Source organism: Poeciliopsis prolifica, unplaced genomic scaffold (genome assembly GCF_027474105.1).
Source record: "Poeciliopsis prolifica strain line A6 unplaced genomic scaffold, Auburn_PproV2 SCAFFOLD009, whole genome shotgun sequence".
NCBI lineage: Eukaryota > Metazoa > Chordata > Actinopteri > Cyprinodontiformes > Poeciliidae > Poeciliopsis > Poeciliopsis prolifica.
Window position 1 is genome coordinate 10,125,534 of NW_026562384.1, and position 15,095 is coordinate 10,140,628.

The 15,095-nt window shown below is 39.4% G+C and overlaps 2 long non-coding RNA genes across 2 annotated transcripts; both read right to left on the reverse strand.

Annotated features, from left to right (window-relative positions):
* Positions 1–1,377: 1,377 nt before the first annotated feature.
* On the reverse strand, positions 1,378–2,837 carry LOC129362566 (uncharacterized). The gene is made up of 3 exons (XR_008606247.1): positions 2,678–2,837; positions 2,401–2,493; positions 1,378–2,228 (listed from the first exon to the last, which is right to left on the reverse strand). It is a non-coding gene; the product is annotated as an uncharacterized LOC129362566 (long non-coding RNA).
* Positions 2,838–3,968: 1,131 nt separating this feature from the next.
* Positions 3,969–6,656, reverse strand: LOC129362563 (uncharacterized). Its single transcript, XR_008606244.1, has 4 exons — positions 6,433–6,656; positions 5,387–5,478; positions 4,721–4,811; positions 3,969–4,546 (listed from the first exon to the last, which is right to left on the reverse strand). It is a non-coding gene; the product is annotated as an uncharacterized LOC129362563 (long non-coding RNA).
* Positions 6,657–15,095: the final 8,439 nt, after the last annotated feature.

Sequence of the window (15,095 nt, forward strand, 5' to 3'; positions counted from 1 at the left end):
CTATTTTTATTTTTAACAAAAAAAAAGGACTCATCTTGTAAAAGTACACTGAAAAAAATAAGTCATTGGATGAACATAAAAAAATTATGGAAAGGATTTCCACCTGATTACTTTGCTTTATTTCAGCACCATGTACTTGTGTTACTCCTATTTAAAGCAAATGTGTTAGGTCAACCTAATTTATTAAGATTATTCCAATGTAATCCAATTGTGTTGGCTCAACTTGTTACAATGGTGATTCAATGGGCGATTCTAAATCAAACATGTTGGCTCAAAGTAATATATTGTGGTTATTCTTATATAAATAAAATGAGTTGGCAAAACATAATTCATTAAGGTTGTTCTAATTTAAACCAAATATGTTGGCTTAACCAGAATTATGGTAATGCAATGGATGATTGTAAATCAAATGAGTTGGCTCAACTCCATTCATTAAGGTTATTCAAATTCAAATGAAATGTGTTGGCTCAACATATTTTTTAAAGGTTCCTTTAACTCAGTTACTATAGCGTGACCCAGTGTAATGCAATACAGCCCACCCAACTAATCTGCAATGTTTAGGACCAAATCATTGATGTAACTTCATTAAGATGAATGTAAATCTAGTTGAAACCACCTTATTTTACAGTGGTACCTTCACACTACCTGATTCAGTAGGTCCAACTCACTAAAAGTAAGTTAGCTCAACAAATATGCTTCATGCTAAAAGACAGCTACACTGTAAAAGCAAACTATAGAATTTACCCTAAAAAAGTGAGGTAACAATTTGCACTGTCCCCGTTAAGGTATATTCAGTTAAATATATTGAGTATTAAGTAATTAACTTAGACATGTAAGAAATACTTTAAAAAGTTGGGTAAAATGTACCTCATATTTATGGTTAAATTCAACAGGTATTTAGTCAGTTAAAATAGGTAAAAATTTGTCTTGTTTGCTAGTAAATCTTAGCTGAAAATTAAGAGTTAAAGTTAACTGAAATCACTGAGTTACCTTTACTTATTCAGGTAAGTTAAAATGCAGCCACAAATAATAGATCGAGATGATACACTTTTACAATTATTTTATTCTAAGAATTCATCCAAAAAGTACAACAGAAATAAGTGCAACACAGCAGTGTCAAGCAAAATTACAAATACTTAAACCGCAGTATAACATCTTCAAATATTTTTTCAGTAATGTAGGACTATAAAACATGTCAGACATCCAATCTCAGGAGTACATCAGAGAAAAGGACAATTTAGGAGAACAGAGAAAATTAAAGGAGAAGTGAGGTGCAAGGGATAGTCTTAATTGTGTTTCCTCAGCCTCACACAACAGTGACTGAGCAAATCTTCAGATGTGCAGGTGTATTTAAACACAACAATAACAGAACTATAACACAACATTAACAATAAATGAATAAAGTGCAGTACAACAACTACAACATTTAGACATTTCAAAACACATTTTATAACACACTGAGCTAACGGCTACATATGTTGTCTCTGGATAAGTATTTAATGCAACCAAACTTTAAGAGTCCCCTTATTCTATTCCAAAAGCTTCAAAACCCACACACAAACTGTAATACTTTTTTTTTCTGCGTGTGTACATGTGGATGAAAACAGATCAGAAAAACAACAGTCTTCAGTTAATATAGTTGCACTCATTCAGGTAGAATGACAATAACAGAAACAACGAAATTGGGAAAGAGGTGATTTTTAAATTTGTCAGAATTCAGTCAGTGTTAATGACCAGACTGTCCAGTTTACATTGTTTTTCCATTTTCAGAAATCAGAGAACAATGGAGTGGGCTGAGAGAGGCTGCAACGTACTTATGTATCCACATATATGTCTGTGTCTGTGTGTGGAGCAGAGGACAGAACAGAACACTAATAAAAAAAGCTATACTACCTTAAAACTCTGTCCAGACAAAAGATCCTCTTGGAACAAGACGGAAAATGTATGCCTTGAGCTTGTTCTTCAGACTGTGGACCTTCTTCAGTAGTTTTGCCCCATCAATTTCCAAAAAAAGTTTTTGAAAAGCTTCAAATGTGTTCTTGAGCTGCTTTGGATAGTCCAGGTTCAGGGCAAATATGAGTCCCATCAGCAGTACACATGTCTTTGTTCGGCTTCCACATCCTTCCATCACTTGGTTTCCCTCAATCACAATCTGATGGATCCTCCTCAGCCATGATGTTGTGCATCACGATCACCGTCATTGTTTTGTCTGTGTAGTCCTCACATTCCTATATGTTAAAAATAATCAAAAAAGATACACATTTAAAATTTTATTGAAGATGCTTTTTCCATACATTTCAACATATCTAAAGGAGAGCAGAGGGTAGTGATCCAGAGATGCAGAAGAGATGTGAAGAAGGATCCCTTGAGTTAATCGATCATCTGTTTTCAAGGACATACCTGGCAGTCATGGAAAAGATCTTCTTGTCTTTCACTAAAGTAGTTAATGAGGCAGCAGACAACTGTATCCCTTTTTTCCTCAATGCTCTGTGGCTGTAGGGAAATGCAATTTAGTGAAAAGACTGTTAGTGGAGAGTGGGGAGAGATTTACACACACTAAGTTGGTAAGGAGCTCAACTTTGTGCACAACAAAGCAATTCTTTACAAATTATTTCCATTTTTAATTTAAGTATATCAATAATGACATATTTCTGAAAAAAAAAAAAAAAAAACATACGTCATTTAAAGTGTCCAGCAGAAGGTGCATCTTTGAACCAGCAGCCCCTCATTTAGCAGCATAAGCTGCAGAAGACCTGGTGTGTTCTCATCAAGCTTTAGCATGAATGTCTCCTCCAAGGAAACTGTCGATAAGTCTGAACTCTTCCTTGATCTAGGACATAAAAGGACAAAATCAAATTTTAAATGAAAAACCAGATCTCATAGTCTTCACATGAATGTTTCTTGATGGGAAGAAAAATTATAAAACTATGAGCAGTAACGCTAAACTTTCACAACATAGACACACGTACGCAGACATGCAGGTGAACTGGAGAGAAAATCATGTTGTTTTTAAACAGACCGCGGCGGAGAGCGACTCCAGCAGCCATGTTAGCTAACGGAGCTAACAGGTCAACAATATAAAACACGGCAGGCATTTCATATGTTGGCGACATATTACTATTAGTATTTTAAGACGGAACTTCTCATGTGCGGCGAAAATACACTAATGAATTGTTCATCAGCAAATTATTTGTGCCTGTGTCTCGGTGCAGCGTGACGTGGGAGCAGAGACCTGCAGATACTTAACGACCGTTACAACTTAACCACACGGGCAAAAGTTCAGCTTTAGCGTTAGACTAGTTTCTAACCTTAAAACCAGCGGTAACAAACAGTCATGCATGCTGGCTAATCTCAAAAGCACTGCGAACAAATTAAAACTACCTGTTGTTGTCCAGACAGTTAGCCATGTTGGCGCCATGGAAAAATTCAAATTTTGATGTACAGTATTGGCATGTTACAGAGATGCACATCGAATATAAGTGAAGTATCTAATCATTTGTAATGTTAGAATTTGCATTCGTGCTATCATTCACAGCACAACTATATTAATATCTTACCTTCAACTCCCGGTTCGATGGCAGAGAGGATCCAGAGTTCCTTGTCCCGCTTCTCTTTCAAAAACCCAGTCTGACGCATGCGCAACTTTGGAGCACCGGACTTAAGAATCGGGGTAGATTTTACTGTAATTTCCTATCTAATAGTTTTTAATGTTAACGAATGGGTAGCAATGTAGAAATTACCCAACATTTCTTCAATCATTGGCTACCTGAAAAAATACATTAAAATTTACCTCATTTTTATGGATCATATTTAACACTCGCAAAAATCACTTTTTTCAGTATAGTTAATCGTGTGGAAATCCTTTCCATTATTTCATGATGTTAATTCAAAGACATTTTTTCAAGCGTTAATCAAGCATTTTAAGATAGCACTAGGTGAAAGTGTAGGAAGAACACTCAACAATTAGAAAAGGTACAACACAATTGTATTTTCAGAATTGTTATACATCGTCTTTTTACACAGCACAAAACACAGCTGAGTTGGACATTGAAATAAAAAAAAACTACAAAAAGGTTACAGTTTCATTTCCCAGCCAATTCTTTACAACATAAAATATGTCAGTATAGTTGCTCAACTTAGAGAACCGTAACAATATAAATCTTTTCTACTGCAGACTTTAAACACTCATTTTCCATATGAAACTTTACTCAACTTAGCGGTGAGTTTCATATTGAGAACTTGTGCTTTCTTTGATAAGTTCTTTCCATCCAATTTCGTTATTATTTTCTGTATTACTTCAAAGGTATGCTTGAGTTACTGAGCAAGTTGAGTGCTGAACGCACTAAACTTGAGGGTAGCTCAAGTTTAGTGCATAGATTAGTCCCAGCAGCATCACTATTGCAGAAGATACACTGCCCAAGCTGTTCATAACTTCCACCCCCTCCAGGACAATCCCAACATCCAGATGTGCATCGGCAGCCTCTGCTCAAATGACGATTCCGAGGACAGTCTCGGCTATGGCCATTTCTGCACATTCATCAACGTCCTAAGGGAGTTAAGGAAGAGTATTGGGAGGGGGGTGGGGGGGGGAGACAATTCACATGTAATTAAATAAATAAATTAGACTGACATTGATTGAGTCACTCATGGACCTTAGTTGGTGAAAGTATTTTAACAACTCTTAGGACCTCTATTGTAAACACAAAGAGATTTAACATACCATGTACTCCCTCACCAGCTTCTCTGGATCTTCATTTAGGTACACACAGACCTTTGAGGATGCACTCTCGTCTGACCTCAGCAGTGTCTTCCTAAATATGCAGATCAAAAAACAATGAGAACAATCTCAAAACTCCAGCAGTATAGGTTCACACACTTGAAAACATAGCTGCATTCAAAGGAAGTCACAACAAAAGTGATCAGTGACTTGCAGTCTATTTGAAATATATTTAAAATTACTAGTATCCCTTCATCATGCCATGACTAAAATGGAGTTTAACATTTTATTTAAACATCTAACTGAAGCTGTTAGAGGTTTAAATAAAGACATGAATATATCACCAAAGAAATATATGAAAAGTACAGAATGGTCAACACAGTCTATATCCTTCTACTTAAATGAATATGCAAAGCATTCCATGTCTTACAAGTACATGGACAGTCTATGTGTGGGCATGGGTAATGTCACATATGCTGGTGTTTAAGTGTAAAACGTTTTAACAGGTCATATCTACGAGACAGAGAGAGACTACACTCCTTACATTTCCACATCCCCACGCAAATAAAGACAAATAAAACAGACTGGCCAAATAAATGTTTAGCTGAACCCTAGCTTTATAAGCTCTCTAACACTACATTCAGTCACTTTAGATCTGGCAAAACTTACTATTAGCCACTGAAATCTATAACTTGATAGCCGATGACCCCCTTGACCAGAACTTAAGCAGGTGGATTACAGACAGGTGATCAGGTGATGTTCTGAAAGAGATCAGATATATTTTCAGCCATTAAAATATGCAATTCATACTGAACTGAGTTGTATCTTTTAGTACAAGTCCCTTGAATGCCTCATGAATATAACCACAGGACACATGCAAGCACATATGTGCAGAACAGTGGTGAATTGAACATGGTAGAAAGCAATAGTAACATAGGTCAAAATGAGCACAAACAATCAACACAAAAAAACATCAACATTTCAAAATTAAACCAATGAACTTCAATATTGTTTCTGAGCTACAATTATTTGGGACAAAAAAGAAGAGTCCAAAAAAAAAACCCCAACATCTTTACAGCAGAGGAATATGTATTTTAAAGAAAAAAAAATAGAAAGCTCAAGTCTGTAATAATGGATAATCCATTGAGAGTTTTAGCCTGACAAAATATACTAGAAATCCATAACTAACAGGTATTTTAGGAACATTTAACAAAGCTCAGAAAGCAATGCTTTCTGCAGGTTTCACCGACTGAAATGTAGGACTTTTTATTACCATAATTAATTAAGAATCTCGATGATGATAGAAAGGTACCAAAGTGTGTGTATCTACATTTACCTCCATAGTAACATTACTGAAATAGAATTAAAATAGTTAGAAATAGACTGATGTTAGATCCGTGTGTTAAAAATCCACTAAACCTCCAGGGAACTCAGGGGGAACAAAACTGTGACATTTCTGGGGTCCATTTGTGTCTCTGGCAGCAGCTTTGTACACTACATATGGCTCTGCAGACTTTTTTCGCACAGAATGTACCTAACATGGTGCGGCGATAAATGTAAACAAAAAGCTATCTGCCTTAACCTAACCGACTTAATCTACAAAACATGAAATAATGTGACACAAGTATGGAACAAGTAGAAAATGGTGCAAATGGTAGAGAAATTTTAAGTTACATATTTTATATGGATTTAGATGAAAATAGATTGACTCTTACCTTCTTCAAATTAAGTAGATGCACGCCAGGAATCTCCCCTCTGCCCTTGAAAAAACCCAACAAGGTGCAAGCCAGTTATCTCGCGTGATTTTCCGTAATCTCTTGATGTCGCTGGATCCTCTTCAGCGGGAGATGAGTCTGACACAATAGCGCTTTGGAACTGACGTCACTGTGTTTTTTTTTATTAGATTAACTTTGACAAATATTGATATTGAATAAAATAAAAAAAAACATATATATATATATATATAGACTTAGACTTAGACTTAGACTTGACTTTATTGATCCCTTGGGAATAATCACTCAGGAAATTATAGTTACCAGCTCACAGGCAAAAATGTGGCACACAGTAAGCATACACAAAATACAAAAAAATACAAATTAAACAAAACAAAGAATATAAATACAACACAAAAGGAAATTATAGCAATTGGTCGATAGATTGACCAGTGAGTGATATGGTATTGCACTGTATGGTTTTGGCCTGATAAATATGGAGTTCACATTTGTAGAAAAACTACTCCTTCTTCCCTCTGTCCTGTGTCACCTCCGACCTCCCAGTGAGGAGTTGTACAGTCTGAAGGCGTGGGGGACAAAGGAGTTCTTGAATCTATTGGTCCGGCACTTGGAAGCAGCAGTCTGTCACTGAACAGGCTCCTCTGGCTGCTGATGACGGCGTGTAGAGGGTGGCTGCTATCGTCCATGATGTCCAGCAGTTTGTTCAGTGTCCTCGCCTCTGCCACCGTCACCAGAGAGTCCAACTTCATGCCGACCACAGAGCCGGCACGCCTGATCAGTTTGTCCAGTCTGGACGTGTCCTTCTTGGATGTGCTGCCTCCCCAGCACACCACGGTGTAGAAGAGGACACTGGCGATCACTGACTGGTAGAACATACACAGCAGTTTGCTGCAGATGTTAAAGGACCGCAGTCTCCTCAGGAAGTACATCCTGCTCTGCACCTTCCGTACAGGTGGCTGGTGTGTTTTGACCAATCCAGTTTACTGTCCAGCCACAGCCCGAGGTACTTGTAGGAGCCCACGACCTCAACCTCCGTTCCCTCTAGTACGACTGGTCTCGGCATTGGTCTGGACCTCCCAAAGTCTATAACCAGCTCCTTCGTCTTAGAGGTGTTGAGTTCCAGGTGGTTTGTGTGGCACCAGAGAGCAAAGTCCCTCACCAACAGCGATATTCCTCCTCTCCGTCGTCCCTGATACATCCGACTATGGCTGTGTCATCAGCATACTTCTGTATGTGACACAGCTCCGAGTTGTAGTGGAAGTCAGAGGAGTACAGGGTGAAGAGAAGAGGGCCAGCACTGTGCCCTGAGGGGCTCCTGTGCTGCTGACCACAGTGTCAGACACGGTGTCCTTTAGCCTGACATACTGCGGCCTGTTGGTGAGGTAACTATGGATCCATGTGACCAGGTGCTGGTCCACTCCATGCTGTTTAGTTGTCCTGGAGCAGAAGGGGCTGGATTGTATTAAAGGCACTGGAGAAGTCCAAGAAAAGGATCCTCACTGTGCCACTGCCCTTATCCAGGTGGGAGTGGGCCCGGTGCAGCAGGTAGAGGATGGCATCCTCCACACCAACATCTGCCTGGTAGGCGAATTGCAGGAGGTCCTGAGCATGTTCCACCTGAGGTCTGAGGAGGCCGAGGAAGAGCCGCTCCAACGTCTTCATCAGGTGTGAAGTGAGTGCCACGGGCCGAAAGTCATTCAGCTCGCTGGGCCTGTTCTTCTTGGGCACTGGGACGATGCAGGATGTCTTCCAGAGGGTGGGCACTTCCCTTAGCTGCAGGCTGAGGTTGAAGATCCGCTGTAGTGGCTCTCCCAGTTCAGCAGCGCAGGTCTTCAGCAGCCTTGGACACACCTGGTCCGGCCCTGCTGCTTTCCTGGGCTTGAGCTTCCTCAGCTGTTCTCTGACCTGGTCTGTGGTGATGTGGGGTGGAGGTTGTGCTGAGGTGTGTGGGGGGGTTGTCAGTTTTGTTGTCTGTGGGGAGGTGTGTGGTAAGGAGCAGAGGTGGCTGCAGTGAGAGAGGGGGGTTGGGGGGGCACAGACTGGTTGAACCTGTTGAAGAAGTTGTTATATATATATATATATATATATATATATATATATTATATAGCTGACTGGATAGCTCAATACATAAGGCATCAGTATATCACCCGAGAGGGCAGGGTTCGAATCCAGTCTGGGTTCTTAGGCAAGACCCTTCAAGCTACTGCCTACCTCATACCATGAGAGATACTAAGTTGCGTAACATGCCGGCTCAGACGTCGCCCGGCCAAACAAGGTCTGCGTCAGGTGTTGGGGAACCAGAGCACCTTGATGACAAATGGCTACTGGAACAAGACGGAAATGGGCGAGAGATGAAAATGTGGATCTGTTGGAATGCTACTACTCAAGTAACCCTAGTCAGAGGGGTTACATGCAAAGACTGGGGAAGGAATGGTTACTTCGACATCCCCAGTCAACACTAAGCGCTAAACAACTAGTAGCTCAGTGTTCCAACATCCGTAAACGGCAACTGCTATCACACTTGAGATTGACGAGATACAACACAAATGCTACGGCAAAGGGAGGAACCCGGATGTCAGGACTGTGGGGACTTAACTACAAGTCCCCACCCAGTGAGGGGATACACGGCCCCAATGAGCGAAACAGAGCTGAACGAGACAGCTGCTGACCTGAGAGAGAGAATCATGACCCTCCTCGACGCCAATTACAACAATTACAAAGTCTCATTGAGAATGTGAATGCAGCATTGAGAACGATCCCTACCAACACCATAACAGAAACCAATGAGCTGATCTACAACTCAGCATCAGTGATCCTTGGGATACTTGGCTATAAGAGCAACCATGAGACCAATACCCCCATGGAAAAGACGGTTAGAGGCTAAAATCAAGGTAACAAGGAGGGAAGTGAGCAACTGTCAGAGCTCCACAAGGGTACAATGAAAAGACCAGTACCCAGAAAGTACAGACAGATGCCCATACCTGAAGCACTTGAAACTGCCAAACAGAGGCTCCAAGCCTTGGCCAGCCGCCTAAAGAGATACACAAGGGAGAATGAATCAGAAGGATTAACCGGCTCTTCTCCACTCAACCAGCTAAGGTGTACTCTCAATGGCAGGGTAATAACAACAGAGCACCCTTGAAGCCAACTGCAAACCACTTGCACAAGTGTCCATCAAATGTGGCATATACCAAGGAGATGCTCTGTCCCCGCTACTGTTCTGCATAGGCCTGAACCCCCTCAGCCAAATTATCAACAAGACTGGCTACGGATACAGACTCAAGAATGGGGCCAACATCAGTCACCTCCTCTACATGGATGACATCAAGCTGTATGCAAGAGTGAGCGAGACATCGACTCACTGATCCACACCACCAGGATCTACAGCACTGACATTGGGATGTCATTCGGACTAGAGAAGTGTGGTCGGCTGATCACAAAGAGGGGGAAGGTGATCCACACAGAAGGAGTCTCACTCCACAAGGAACAATAGCAGACATAGAGGACAGTTACAAGTACCTAGGTATACCACAAGCAAATGGCAACCTCGATGAGACCACAAGGAAAGGAGCCACAGCTAAATACCTCCAATGAATAAGGCAAGTCCTGAGAAGCCAGCTCAATGGCAAGAACAAAATCCGTGCGATAAACAGCTATGCCCTGCCAGTAATCAGATACCCTGCTGGAATAATCAGCTGGCCAAAGGAGGAGATAAAAGCCACAGATATTAAGACTAGAAAGCTACTAACCATGCATGGAGGGTTCCATCCCAAATCCAGCACCCTGAGACTGGACACGAGCGCAAGGAAGGAGGCAGAGGACTAGTGAGTGTGAGAACCACTGTCCAGGATGAAACAACAAGATCCATAAATACATCAGGGACAAAGCCTCAACAGACAATGTGCTCAGTGAATGTCTCAGACAACAGGGAACGGAGGTTGAGGTGCCAGAGATACCATCATGGGAGGACAAGCCCCTACATGGGATGTGCCAGAGATACCATCATGGGAGGACAAGCCCCTACATGGGATGTACCACCAGCAAATATCCCAAGTGGCTGATATCAGTAAATCCTACCAATGGCTGGAAAAAGCTGGACTCAAGGACAGCACACAGGCCCTCATCCTGGCCGCCCAGGAACAGGCCCTAAACACCAGAGCAATAGAGGCCCAGATCTACCACACCAGACAAGACCCAAGGTGTAGGTTGTGCAAGGAGGCCCCTGAGACAGTCCAGCACATCACAGCAGGGTGCAAGATACTGGCAGGGAAAGCGTACATGGAGCGACATAACCAAGTGGCAGGCATAGTGTACAGAAACATCTGTGCAGAATATGGACTGGAAACCCGAGATCAAAGTGGGAAACACCCCAAAGGTGGTGGAGACGCCAGAGCTAAGATCCTGTGGGACTTCCAGATCCAGACAGACAAAATGGTAATGGTGAACCAACCAACATTGTCGTAGTGGATAAACAACAGAGGAAAGCCGTTGTGGTAGATGTAGCAATACCAAGTGATTGCAACATCAGGAAAGGAGCACGAGAAACTGGAGAAATACCAGGGCCTCAGGGAAGAACTGGAGAGGACCTGGAAGGTGAAGACACAGTGTGCCTGTGGTCATCGGGGCCCTCGGGGCAGTGACCCCCAAACTGGAGCAGTGGCTACAACAGATCCCAGGAACAAACATCAGCATCTCAGTCCAGAAATGTGCAGTCCTTGGCACAGCCAAGATACTGCGCAGAACCTCAAGCTCCCGGCCTCTGGTAGAGGACCCGAGCTCAGAGGATAAGAACCACCCGCGGTGGGTGAGAAGGGAATTTATATATATATATATATATATATATATATATATATATATATATATATATATATATATATATATATATATATATATATATATATATATATATTGGCACAGCCAAGATACTGCGCAGGACCCTCAAGCTCCCAGGCCTCTGGTAGAGGACCCGAGCTCAGAGGATAAGCACCACCACGGTGGGTATATATATTAATTAGATGTATTCAAGTTGAGATAACGTCATTCAATCACGTTAGTCCAGTTTGAGAGAAAAAAACCGATTGTCTCGCGTGTTCTCGCGTGATATCCCGTGATCTCACTCGTTGTTGTCAGTCAGCACAATATCAGTCTGACTATAATGAATCATGTTAGCTCAACATGATTCAATTTTATAAATGTGAAGTCGTGGAATATCTTGTTTATCCAACATGATTTTTATCACGTTTTCACTTCAAACCCAACATTTGTGTGAAAGGTACATAATATTCTTTTGTTATGTAATACGCCCCGACGTTCTTTTTTTTTTGGCGGAAGATCTAGCTGACGTAATTCAATCACGTTATCTCACCTTGAATACATTTTATTCCATTTGCGAGAGAGACCGATTGTCTCGCGTATTCTCGCGTGATATCCCGTGATTTCCCGTAATCTTGCGTGATATCTCATGATCTCACTCGTGGTCTTCAGCATAGGATCGGTCTGACTATAATGAATCATGTTCACTCAACATGATTCAATTTTATAAACGTTGAAGTTGTGGAATATCTTGTTTATGCAACATGATTGTATCATGTTTTTGGCTCAAACATGGAATTATTTAGTTAACAGTACATGATATTCTTTTGTTAACGTGATAACCCCTGAGGTTCCTTTTTTACAGTGTAGATTTTCATCAAGGAAACACACAAAGTATTATGGTTTTAAGTGGTTATTTAAAAATAACAAATTAAATGCTTTAATAATAATAATAATATTGGTATTTATATAAAGATTAAAGACATGTAAATCTCTGACTTTTCTAATCTTTAATTAATCTAGTTGAAAAAACAAACCAGATAACTAAATCAAACACTGGATCCTAACTGAAATAAATATCAAGTCAAATTGTTTAATTTAACATTTTGTTTTGACTTAAAGTTCATCTTAAATTCTTAATAATTAAATAAGGACAGTAAGTATAAGTTGTGCTTTTCTCATTATGTAATTACTACATTTATTCACTTCTATCACCAAATTTACATTTCCTTTTAGGTAAATAGTACAAATTAAAACCAAATTAGCCTGAGTTGAACAACCTCCACAAATTTCAATCATGTGTAACAAGTTTTAACATTTCTTTGCTATTTGTGTCTCAGTTGAAGTTCAGTTAATGAATATGCAACCTAGTAGCAAACACACAAAAAACCACTAAAATAAACTAATTATTTTCTTTTCACACTCACCACAGTGAGTTAAGTTCATCCCTTTGGAGGAGTTACTGGCTTGATTGCTGACTGAACAGACCAGATGTCCTGAGATGTTTTGTCTCAGAACGATGATGTTGGCCCCGCTATTTCCAGAGAAGAGCTCAGAGTCTGTCAGTGGGCGTCCATCCAGAGTCCAGTTGTACCAAGGACTGTCGCCTTGAGACAAACATGACACCTTCATCTGTCCCTGAGATAAACACTGAGGGACGAGCTGAACAGAGGACACAGGAGCTAAAAAAAAAAGTTTTAGTGAAAAAGTGGAAAGTTTAAAATACAAACTGAAGAACGTGGTAAATAATTTTTCATTTAACATAATTTTAAAAAACTTATTTACATCCTGTTGTGAAATGAATCAATGAAAAAGAGTAAAAAGTAAAAAAAAATGGAAGAGAAATAGCGATTACCTATTACAGATAGTTGCAGAGTTCTCCATTCTGTCTTTCTTCCTGAATCCTGAAAATATTCAAGGTAATATTCACCGCTGTCATTCCTTCTCAGGTTACTGAGCCTGACTGTTCCATTAATGCGAAAAACGGGATTTATGTTGTTATTTTTAATCATAAATCTGTTAAATCTCCAATATAGAATCACATGGTTATTCTTTAGCCATCTGAAGTTGGGTACTTCTAACATGTTGTCCATCAGCTGAATGTCTACTGCTCCCCCAAAGCTCCAATACACTGAGCTCCAGGCTTTCTGCCATCACAGGAAGGTTTCACCGCTTAAAGGAAAAACAAGAATAAGAATAAAGAGAGCATGTTTCTATTTTTAACCAAAAAAAAGACTAATTTTGTGAAAGTAGATTTTCATCAAGAAAATATACAAAGTATTTTGGTTTTCAGCGATGTTATTTACATAAACGTCTACTACTACTAATAATAATAACAATCATAATAATAGTTACATTAATATTTGAACAATGGTATTTAATTCAACGATTAAATCAATGTAAATATTTGACTTTTATAATCTTTAATTAATCTAGTGGAAAAAATGAACCAGATAACTTAATCAAACACTGGATCCTGACTCAAATAAATGTAAAGTCAAATTGTTTAATTGGCTTGTCGTTAACATTTTGCTTTGACTTAAACTTTATCTTAAATTCTTAATAACTAAAAATGAACAGTGAGAATAAGTTATGCTTCTTTATAAACAACCATTTTATAAAGTAGCCATTACTTTATAAATCATGATTTATTTCTATCACCAAATAAATATTTGCTTTCAGTAAATAGTAAAAATTAAAACCAAAGTAGCCTGAGTTGAACAACTTCCACAAATTTCAATCATGTGTAACAAGTTTTAACATTTCTTTGCTATTTGTGTCTAAATTGAAGTGCAGTCAATGAATATGCTTCACAATAAACCACTAAAATAAACTAATTATTTTCGCTTCACACTCACCACAGTGAGTTAAGTTCATCCCGTTGGAGGAGTTACTGACTGAATTCCTGACTGAACAGACCAGATGTCCTAGGATGTTATGTTTTAGAACGATGAACTTGGCCTCAAAGCTCCTCTCTATCAATTTGTGTCCATCAGAATCCAGCTGTATTGAGGAAGGTCACCTCGACACAGACATGACACATTCATCCGTCCATCAGATAAACATTGAGGGACGAGTTGAACAGAGGACACAGGAGCTGATAGAGAAACAGATGAAAATTGATTAAAGAAAATATCTTGTTTTTACATTTCGGTGGAAAACTGGAAAGTAGGGAAGACAAACTGGAGTATGTTGTAAATTATGTTTTATTTAATAAAAGTAAAATGTCTGTCTACGTCCTGTTGGGAAATGAAACAATGTAAAAGAGTAAAAATGAAAAAATTAGAAGAAAAATAGTTGATTACCCATAACAGTTAGATACAGAGTTCTCGATGATGTCCTCTTTTCTTTTCCATCAAACGTTTCAAGTTTATATTCACCGGCGTCAGACCTTCTCAGGTCATTGATCCTGACTGTTCCATTACTGGGAAAAACGGGAAATATGTTGCTTTTTTCACCAAGAACTTTGTTAAACCTCCACTTGAGTATCACCAATGTTTCTTTATCCAATGAACATGGGTATTTAACATGTTGTCCATCAGCTGAATGTCTACTGCTTCTCCCACTTCTCACCTCCAGGCTTTCTGCCATCACAGGAAGGTCACCGCTAAAGGAGAAACAAGAATAAGAATGAATAGAGTATTCTTCTATTTTTATTTTCAACAAAAAAAAAGGACTCATCTTGGGAAAGTAGATTTTCATCAAGAAAACATATAAAATATTTTGGTTTTAACTGATGTTATTTACATGAATGTCTAATTATAAATAATAATAATAATAATAATAATGATGTTATTTAATTCAGTGATTGAATCCATGTAATTTTCTAATCT